The following is an 11,664-nucleotide window of genomic DNA, read 5'->3' as shown; positions in this document are numbered from 1 at the left end:
AAAACTATTTTTAAATGACAAAATTACCCGAACATCTATTTTCTTGCATTATTTTCTAATCCGGATGAATACAATATGTACATTAGATGTATTCCTACAATCTGTAATCCAGCATTTTATTTAGCTAGTAACATTAGGTAATACAGCTTTAACAATAAAATAAATTATCAACTTAATCCAAGGCAGATAATCAGATCTGAAAAAATTGGTTCTGAATCTAGTATAAACTCAAAATGCTTTTCATGAGAGCTAACTAAGTGATTATTAAAAAAAAAATTATCTGGAGATCTAAGTATATGTTTAACAACCTTATTGTTATGTACAAATAAGAACACAAGGCACAATAGTGACAACAAATTTAATTATGTTTTTGGTAAAGTTTTTCTTAAAATTTACTTTAAATTTTGCATAAAACTACAAATTTGTCTAAAATATAACTTAGCACCCTATAAATATGTCAAAATGACAATAAACATCAACTTCTTTACAAATTTGAGTTTTCAGAATTTCATACATAAAAAATTAACAATGTTAATGGAAACTAAAGACATTAACCCACTATTGGCACATGCTATTTTTAATATAAAAATAAATTGCTATTAAAATCTTAGTTCAGGTTGCTTATATATAATACCATATTTAAGAGCAGTTGTATATGGCAAGTCAAATACCATGTAAAAAGAAATTATTGAAATCTTTACAGTATGAATTATAGGCCAAAACCAACTTTTCTTCAGTGCTAACTTTGATTCAAACTCCATTCAGAGCCATGTACAGAGATTATTGTCACGGTCAAGGTCATTGTGAACTTGCATGATCGAGTGATGGCTAATTTATCAACCAGTATAGTTTAATTAAATAAAATGACAAACTCATAATATTTTTTATTATACACTGAATATGTGCTATAGGGTGTATACTACCAAATCAAATCCCATAGACGACAATAGTAACATATGCGGCTAAAACTCCTACCTGCAACGTATCAACCGACATAAACGCCACGGATATAAATACTACCACCCCTTACACTTAAAGTGAATCAGAAAAAAGTGGGGGTCAAGCTGCTCGTTTCTGAGATAACGGGTAGCGTCTATGACTACCCTAGTTTCGCACAAAATTCGAGTACTTTTTTTTACAGGTACCCCATACATGTTTCAAGCACAAGGCTACTTGACACATTGCTACTAGATGAAATAAAATTGCAATTTTGTTTTACCCAGATGAAACTATTATTTTTTACAACCAACACACTCACATTTATAACCAATCACAGGACTTGTGGTGTTCACTTCTCTATCAAAAGTTCGGTGCACCTCGCACTTTGACCCAGCCGGAAGTTATTTGGTTTAGTACTACCTATAGTAATGAATGTTTTTGGTAGATTATACATTTAATAATGAACGTGTAGTGTCCATTATAATTATGTATAGTAATTTATGGGTAGTATAGAATATATGTCTAATAATGAATGTAGATTATATGCATATTAATGAATGGGAGATGCAGATTATATGTATAGTAATGGATGGCGAGTGTAGATTATACGTATAATAATGAATGAGGGAGTGTAGATTATACGTATAATAATGAATGAGGGAGTGTAGAGTATACGTATAATAATGAAAGGAATTGTAGATTATATGTAAAGTAATGAATGTTTTTGGTAGATTATACATTTAATAATGAACGTGTAGTGTCCATTATATGTATAGTAATTTATGGGTAGTATAGAATATATGTCTAATAATGAATGTAGATTATATGTATAATAATGAACGTGTAGTGTCCATTATATGTATAGTAATGTATGGGTAGTATAGAATATATGTCTAATAATGAATGTAGATTATGTGTATAATAATGAATGGGGAGTGTAATTATATGTATAATAATGAATTGATAGTGCAGGTGGTGTCTATCGTAATGAATAAGTAGTGTAGTTTATATGAATAGTAATGAACGGGAAGTGCAGATTATATGTTTAGTAATGAATAGGGATTGTAGGTTATATATATACATAATATTGAATGGGGAGTATATAGTATATGTATAATAATGAACGGGGAGTGCCCATTATATGTATAGTAATTTATGGGTAGTAGTATAGAATGTATGTCTAATAATGAGTGTAGATTATGTCTATAATAATTAATGGGAGTGTATATTATACGCATAATAATGAATTGGTAGTCAGGTGGTGTGTATAGTAGTGAATACGTAGTGTTGTTTATATGTATAGTAATGAATGGGGAGTGTAGATTTTATTTTTATAGTGATAAAGGGGGAGTGAAGATTATATGTACATGTATACCAATTAATGGGGAGTGTATATTATATGTATAATAATGATAGGGGTGTACACATTTTACGTATAATAATGAATGCTGAGGGTAGGTTATATTTATAATAATGACTGTGGAGTTTAGGTTCTGTGTAGTTAGATTAACGAATGTGGAGTTTAGATTATGTGTACAATAATGAATGAGTAGTATAGATTATATGTATAGCAATGAATGAGTAGTGTACATTATATGTATAGCAATGAATGAGTAGTGTAGGTTATGTGTATAATAATGAATGGGTAGTGTACATTATATGTATAGCAATGAATGAGTAGTGTAGGTTATGTGTATAGTAATGAATGGGGAGTGTAGATTATATGTATATTTAAAAACACAAAGTGTTATTTGACAGGATTGTCAATAGACTTCTTTCACATTCCACTACGCATGTACAGGTCGCGGAGCAACTCATGTATGTTAACCGTGAATTCACGCGAGATCTCGCAAAAATAGCCCTGTTTACAAGTTGTGGGGCATGGACAATGGGAGGCTACGCAGTAGGAATGTGAATAGCTCCATTATTAATTATTCTGTCAGTGGAAACCCAAAAATTCTGTTGACATCCAACAAATACTTATTGCAGACGTTTGTGAATTATTGCTTATCACGAAATAAAAACTATTTTGTTGTTAACGCCCGAGAAACCATCGGTTCGGATCCGTACACAATAAATAAATAAATAAATAAATAAATAATATGGTATTTAACATGATTTAAATATTTATAAAGCCTTATGCGGATAAATAGTTTATGGATTCTTGTCGGGATTTCTTTTCACCCAATTATTTAGGACATGCCATATTTTAAACCGGATTTATACAGAGTAGTTAAAAGTTGGGGTACAGTCACACACACACACACACACACACACACACACACACACACACACACACACACCCCCTCCCCCGTCCTATCGGTTAATTTGTTATCGACCTGAGAATGGCCACAAATGTAATTGTATTGCATATACATATATTTATATTCGATGCAAGAATATGTAGCCTCAGAAAGATGTAAATTTTATTCATAAAAGATTAAACTAGCTGACCACTTGATAATCTGGCTACAAACTTAGGATGGTGTCTTTATTATAAATTCACGAGGGTTTATTATGCGCAGTTATGAGGTATTTCGTTTGAATGCTGGAAGCAAACATATTAAGTACTTTGCCTCGGACGACGGACAATCATTAAAGTTACAGTGTCTGGTTACCATATAATAATACCATGCACAAATATGAAATACAAGTTCAACTGCACTTTTCAAAAATTCGTGTGTGTTCGTTATGAAGGTAGAACGTCAAAAGTATACGCTCGATTCGTCGCCTGTGCGGCCATTGCTCGGCAAACCACAAACGACAGCCTGTTGTCAATTTCAGTTAACAGGTGCGTTTGCGGATTTTAAATTGTAGGTTTCGTCTCAAAAAATGAAATGAGAATTCTTGCGCTGTACAAAGAACGTTCGGTTGAGGATACGTACTATTCTTTCGTTAAAACCGGTTTTGATCTTGACAACGTACTATCGACAATCGTACCTTCCTATTTAAGAATAAATATTTTATAAAGTGTTAGTAGAACTTTCAAAGTTTAGTTTGTATAACACATTGATCATGTATATATTTTTAATAAAATATACTAAAGTAGAAAATGACCGTTTTCACTTTTTAATTTTACGTGTGGTAAAATCGACAAATTCAAATAAATATTATTTCGTTTGGAAAGGGTAAAGTTAGTTTGTTTTGTTTAACGACATCAGTGTTAGAGCATGTCAAACGTTTGGTAATTTTGACATACAATCTAAGAGAGAAAACGGGCGAATGTGCAAGGGGGTGGGGGTGGGAGTGGGGTGGGGTGGGGTGGGGGGTCGAAACCCTTCCCTGACCAAGATAAAAAAAAAATTGAAATATATTTTCTGGGGGAACATGGCCCCATATAAACCTCGCTCAACGCAGTCTAAAACCACCAACCCCGCTGAAATCCCTACACACGCGCCTTGGAAACCCGCTACATTTAAAAAATATTTTATTATTTAAAAAAAATTTTTTTAGCAAGGGATCATTTATATGTACCATTCCACAGACAGGATATCACATACCATGGCCTTTTATATACCAGTCTTGGCGCACTGGCTGGAACAATCCCGCCGATGGGGATCGATCCTAGACCGACCGCGCATTAAAAAAAACCCACCACATTTTTAGGTCTAAGTAATGAATAGAAATAACATATAGTCTTCATAAATGTTACGTATATCGAACATACCGCCCTCTTCCTCTATCCCTAGAGCGTTACGGAATTATTAACACCCCCTTACATGTAACGCGTATGCCAACCGCTGGTCACTGTCAAAATTTCAAGGCAAATCCCCCACCGACCCCTGGAAAGGTATTGTACCATACCTCTATGGATATAAACATATTTTGGAGGTATGAGACGACCCCTCAATCGAGACAGTTAAATGTGTTCAAAATCACGCGAGAAGCTCAGCGCCTGCGCAAATCGCGTAAATTCCCAGTTCTACTGGCGTCCCGCTAATTGAAGAAAAACAAGCTGGCCATTGGGTTTGCAGCTGACCTAGATAATGTAGATAAGCGAGCACTGCGAAACTATAGCGATATGGTGGGCCTTTTATGTACCAAACAGAACTGGATCATCTATTCTAAATGCTTAAATAATAAAAATATTCCAGACACTGCAACAGCTTTAAAAGTAAACAGGCTAAAAAGTAAAAATAAGCCTAAATAATTAAATCGGTCAAGGAAAAAGAAGAGTTAAGGGCCTAATAAATAAATAAATAAATAAATATTTTTAAAACTTCGCAAATACCAGATATTTAAAATGAAGTTGTATATAAATGGTGGTAAAGAGTAAATAAAGAAAGAATAAAACAAACAAACAAAGAAAATAAATGGAATAATAAATAAACAAATACATGTAAATTAAAACAATAAAACTTTGTAAATACCAGATATTTCCCCGCATTGGTCACACTTACTTAACCCATTCATTTATCTTGCAGAAAGATCCTCCACCTCAGTGTGAGCACTGCCAGTGTCTTCTGACTGTGCGACACATTTTGGTGGAGTGTAAACAGTTGTCAAACTCGAAAAGATATATTTGGACAAAGAAATGTGATGGAATCATTTCGATTCTATCCAGAACTTTTATTGCAGTTTTTACGAGATACTGAATTTTATTCTAAATTTTAATTATATCTATCTGTGATATTTGTATTTTTACACAGTCCTTTACACTGTGTTTTTATTTAACTGTTGAATTTTTATATTGATGTTGATCATAAAACAATTGTTTTTGCATTTACCATAGTTTGACACCCAAATAGCCGATGTATTTTTCGTGCTGGGGTGTCGTTAAACATTCATTCATTCATTCATTCAATACCAGATATTTCAAATAACGTTGTATGTGACTGATATTAAAAAACAGAAAGTAATTTCAACATAAACTTTTGAACGAAGGTCTAAAAGTTTAAAGTCCGATCTATATGTCCACGTGAGTGTCCCCGTTAAGGCCGTTAGGGTGCACAGCTTGTAGGGACGAGATGGGTTGCATCCCGTCAAGAAAATCCCTAGATTGACAGTCAATAGACGTTGAAGGTGTAGTGCTGTGCTGAAATGCAGATTTTGAGAAGCCAGATCCATCTGAACGAGAGAGAGAATCAGACTAGGGTATAGTCCAGTCGGCATGGGTTGGTATAGTGGTGCGGACGGGCCCGACTCCGGAGGATACGAGATGGTATAACAATAAAACAAAGTAAAGTCTAGAAAAGAGTAGTAGGGGTCGACCCCGCTTCCTATTTCTTCTTAGAGTGGGGCAGTCAATCTTCCAGTGCTGCTAGGACAGGCTCGGACATGTAGAGACTAAACGCGAACAACCGTGGCGTTCTACAGAATGGCCGTCATACGAGTCACGAAAAAAACTAGTCAACATAGTCAGACGGAGAAATGACATGGAGGCAAGGAATCTCGCTAAAAAAGAATCCAACCTGGTGGTGCAGACTGTCGAAACGAGCAATCTAATTAAAATTAGCTCCACTATTACATGTGGATCTAACAGCAGCCAGTTGGAGCTCATGTCCACCAATCAAAACCTTACTTGCAGAATCATGCCAGTGATTTGAAAATAATTTGAAAACATTCCGAATTATCCTGAGGGTATACGACATGTTTCATGTGAATTACGAATGCCTTATTTACACCAGTAGAACTAATTTTAATCAGATTGCTAACAACACTGCGTAGTCTCCAATGTCCAAGTAACATTTCGTCTGTAAATAATAATTTAAATATTGACCAATCACACTTCGCCTTTTATAACGTTATTTGGGAGCATACAAATTCTAAAAATATCGGGCGAGTCTATTTTAGTGGCCACAGTACAGCGAACCATACCAATACGCGCGGGATGGGTTATCAGTCTTCAATTTTACATTACAAATTATTTATTTATTAAAAAAAAACTAAAAACTAAATCAGTCTTCATTTTTACATTACATATTATTTATTTTATAAAATAAAACATGTTTTAAGGCATTCGTAATTCACACGAAACATGTCGTATACCCTCAGGATAATTCGGAATGTGTTCAAATTATTTTTAAATCACTGGCATGATTCTGCAAGCAAGGTTTTGATTGGTGGACATGAGCTCCAACTGGCTGCTGTTAGATCCACATGTAATAGTGGAGCTAATTTTAATTAGATTGCGAAACGAGAAGCGTTCCAGCGTTCAATCAGTTCCAATGGCCGCATACATCCCAGTAGAAAACTTTACTTCGCTGACAAAAAGAACGAAGTAAAGGATCCCCAAGTCGAACCGCGAAAACACGTGCAGTGTGCACAAGCGAAACAAACACGTCTCACCGCGTCGAGCTCCAGATGGTATGATTCGTATCGTGTTATGTGCGCGCGCATGTCTCGTGGTTCTCGTGTTTCCTGTATCGTGTGGATCAGCTGGTCACTTGTTAAATGTTGTCTGTAAAGTAAAGTTGTGTTAATGTTGTTCGTTGTTCGTGTTCTTCTGACATAATAGAGATGGTGGCTCACATTTGGTGGCAGCGGTTAAAGTGGTAAAAGCTTCAAGAACGGCTGTACGTTTATTACAGAACTGTTTCGGTCGTGAGTGAAAACATTTTTTATCTTGCAAAGTTTTGTTTGTCAACAGTAACCTTGAATGTCAGCACGTGTTTCTTCGAAGTGTGTTGGGCCGCTGAGTGCGTGTGTCGTACTCGCTATCGTGTGTCGATATTGGTTGACTATAACATTCGTATTGGCGTTAAATATGAGTGAGGAAGGTAATGTTGCAGACACTCAAAGTAAGCAGATTTCTCAATTCAAAATGCCAATGTGTGATCCGAAATAAGTGACATTTTCGCAGTACTTTAATGACATTTATGAAGTTAAAGCATGTGGGTTTGGATGGAATGATGAAACAAAACTAAAAAGCTTAGCTCTTATTCTACCCACGGGTTGGTGTACACGAGTATTCCGTGATTTTCCCGTTGAACACCAAGAAACTTATACTTCTTTGAGATTCTGCTTATGTCCTGGTTTATTACAATAAAAACAACGAACTCGCAACACCTGTTCATTCGGTTTACAGGCTTCTACCAAACGACATAAGCAGAATCAGTGTAGGAAAAAGAAAGCAGACATGGATAGAACTTTTGATAAAGATAGTTCAAGAAAATCACAAAGTCAGAATAACTGGATGAAAAGTGCTAAATGTTTCAATTGTTCACAATGGGGTCATATATCAAAATGTTGTACCAAAAACGATGTGAGAACTTCTGTTAAAGAAATTCAGTCTTCAAATAGAAACTGTCCAACTAGAGAAATTGTCGCAAACTTGAGTGTTCAGCTGTGATAGATTTGGGTGCATCTGTTTCACGTATGTCTAAATCTACTTGTGAGCGAGCATTTCCAAGTGGTATTGTGCTTGAAGAGAGTACAGCTACATTATGTGGTGCTGCGTCGCATGTGTTACCTGTATGTGGTACAGTGTCTGTTCCAGTACGTATGGGTGAAGATATTATACCGTGTAAACTACATGTATTGAACACCGATGAAGACAATTCAGTTTTGTTAGGTTGGGATTTCATGTGTAAGTTTGAACATATTTTGATTAAACCCGAAGACAACAAAGTAGTGTTTGGAGCAATTAGATTTGCTGAGTCAGCTATTATTCCTCCTAGATCTCGGAAAATGTTCCGCGTGACTGTCGATACATCACAAATGAATGAGACATCTGGTTTGTTAATAGGAAGAAATGAAAACTTTGAATACAAAACAGGTTTATATGTTGGTAGGTCTATTGTTTCTGAAGATGAGGCATAATTGCTTATATTATATAATATGAGAACGACAAGCAAAAAAATATGTCGTTGTCAGTCAGTTGGGGTATGCTCAAATGTTCAAGAATGTAAAACTCAAAAGGAATTTGAAAAAACTTCTACCAGTGATAGTACTGTGAACTGGAACATAGGTAACAGCATAATAGACAATTGTAAAGCTAATCTCATAACTTTATTGAACAAATACGAAAATGCAGTGTTCACAGGCCTAGGAAAAGCCAAGAATTACACATACAAGCTTCAGGTTAAACCAGATGCAGATTTGTCAATGATTCGTGGTCGTCGTCGTCGTTATGGACCGCACTCGGACAATGTTGTTGAAAAACAAGTTGAACAGTTGGTCAAAGCGGATATTGTTGAACCTAGTACATCTACTGTAATTTCTCCGATTGTTCTGGTGAGAAAAGCTGATTCGACAATCAGATTCTGTTTAGATTTTCAGGGGATAAATAAAATGTTAGTAGATGAAGTGTTTCCATTGGTGACAGCATCTGAAGTGTTAATGAAGTTACACAACTTAAAATATTTTTCAGTGTTTGACATAAATTCAGCTTACAATCAGATTCCTATGGACTAACAGCATTTGAAACATCATCGGGTGTATATCAATTCACTAGAATGTGTTTTAGTTTGAAGACGGCTCCTTTAGCATTTCAGCGTATTATGCACATGCTGTTTTCTGGTTTGCCCATGTCTTTTATACTTGTGTATTTAGATGATATTCTTGTTCATAGTGCTACTCCAGAACTTATGCTGGAATATCTTGAGGAAGTTTTGAATCGTTTTGAAACAGCTGAATTAACACAGAAAAGATGTGTTATCTTTTCATAGATAGTGTGTACTATTTAGGTTTCAAAATTTCTCAGGATGGTGTACAACCTGGTGATAAAGGTTTGAAAGCAGTTCGTGAATTTCCATTACCTAGGTCTTGGGAAGAGGTTCATTAATTTTTACGACTTTGCACATTTTTTCAAAGATTCATTTTAAATTGTTTCTGATATTGCCTTGCCATTGAGTTGTATTGTGGAGAAAAAGTTATATGAATGGACTGAAAAACAAGAACAAGCATTTGAAAAGTTCAAATCTTCTATTACATCAAAACCATTGCTAGTACATCCTAAGTTTGATGACGATGCTCCGCCGTTTATTGTACAAACTGATGCAAGCAACACTGGTTTAGCTGGGGTACTTCTACAAGAAAATAATGGTTATGAACATCAATTGCGTTTGCTTCAGAGAAACTTTCTAAAACGGAACGTAATTATTCAACCATCCACCGTGAGGCGCTGGGAATTATTTGGTCGGTTCGGAAGTTTCCTGAATTCTTGTATGGCAGGAAATTTGTTATTCGAACAGATCATAAACCATTGATATACATTACAACTTAAAATTCACCTAAGTGTGCTCGCTGGAGTTTGGATTATCAGATTGATTATGTTAAGGGTTGTCACAACCGTATTTTATTGTAAATAAGTTGTGGAGTTATCGGGTGTGTAGATAATTTGAATATTATATTTAGCCTATTTACTCGCAGTGGTCATATGGAACCTTTTCACACGTGCAGTCAAATACCCTAGCACTTGCGATGGTTTGGTGTGCAGTGGCAAAGCGTGATTGTGGACTAGTCCATTATTTTTACACTTGGTTAAAAGTGCTGGTCAGAGCTGTTGTTAGGAGAACCTAGAACTGTGATGCAAACGGTGCACGGGTGGTGATGTGGGTGTGTGGACATGTGTTATGTTTGGAACTGTGGATAGGTTTCCTGTGAACAGCTGGGGTAAGTATGGTTTTGTTATTTATCCATGTTTATATTATATTATACTTGGAGTTGCATTATGTTGTATTTAATTTTAACTCGTATATTAAGGAAAAGGTTGTAATTTGTTTGAGAATTGTACAGTTTGGCAGTAAATATTGTATGTATACTTATTATAGCGATAATTGTCAAAACTGGTTAATGTAAGAGCGGTTGTACATTGTAATTTAATACAGTTGATAACGTTGTACATAGATGTATATTTAATGGATATAGTATTAAATAAGAATTGGTTGATAGTGTTTTATAAATATGCAGCACTAATAAATTGCCAATTAATAGTACTGGAAATAGATATTTCCTGGGAAACCAGTTTATATGCCCAGTCTCGTCAGTCAGTGTGTTTAGTCATTTTAGTATGGTGCAATTGTACCATTTACCATGTTTTTATTGTCAGGTCGGATTTATTGTTAGCTGGGTTGATGATGGTTACCAGCCGCTTTTTGCTTCACCGTTGCGATTGATGATACAGATGGCCTTATAGATGGTGAAAGAGTGACGGCGAGTCGAAGATGGTTGCAAGAACAAAGCAACTTTGTATTGATGATCTTGACCTGGACTTGCAAATAGGCTACAAGTAGCATGTGTTTGAAAGGGTTCTCTATTCGGTGGACTGATAATTAACTGGTGCCTGGTGTTATTAAATATGAACTGATCAGTATTACCAGTGCTGAACTGTTCTATTTCCAGTGAACTGTTTATAAAAAATAACTTGATTCATAGGCTTAGTAATTATTGTATTTTTTGAAATTACAAATGTAAAATCATATGTGTTTTGTTTTTCTGTTGGGAAATTGTGCGATTAAGTGTCCTCGGTCACTCTTGGCGTGACAAGGGTAAAGATAGCATTCCAAGTGGTGTTCCGAGTCGTGCGTCATTATATACTCTTCAAAAGAAGAAACGCAAAACCACATTGTCGTAACATTTGGAGAATTGATTTAATTATTGAATGGTGAGTCCGATAATTACCAAATGTTGCAGGATTGTTCACAATTCACTCTAGTCCATTGTGAGTAAGTGATAGGACACACCACCAAGGTCAAGGTCATCTGGAGTCAATACCGGGTGTGGCCTCCGCGTGTGTTGACAACTGCCTGGCACCGTCTGCCCATTGAAGCAACCAGAGTACGG

At 35.5% G+C, this 11,664-nt stretch overlaps 1 long non-coding RNA gene across 1 annotated transcript; it reads left to right on the top strand.

Annotated features, from left to right (window-relative positions):
* The first annotated feature begins 9,265 nt into the window (after positions 1–9,265).
* LOC121369502 lies at positions 9,266–11,300 on the top strand. The gene is made up of 2 exons (XR_005957625.1): positions 9,266–10,494; positions 10,931–11,300. It is a non-coding gene; the product is annotated as an uncharacterized LOC121369502 (long non-coding RNA).
* The last annotated feature ends 364 nt before the right edge of the window (positions 11,301–11,664 follow it).

This window comes from Gigantopelta aegis, chromosome 3, assembly GCF_016097555.1.
Source record: "Gigantopelta aegis isolate Gae_Host chromosome 3, Gae_host_genome, whole genome shotgun sequence".
Taxonomy (NCBI): Eukaryota; Metazoa; Mollusca; class Gastropoda; order Neomphalida; family Peltospiridae; genus Gigantopelta; species Gigantopelta aegis.
This window is presented reverse-complemented; position numbering and strand designations above follow the sequence as displayed.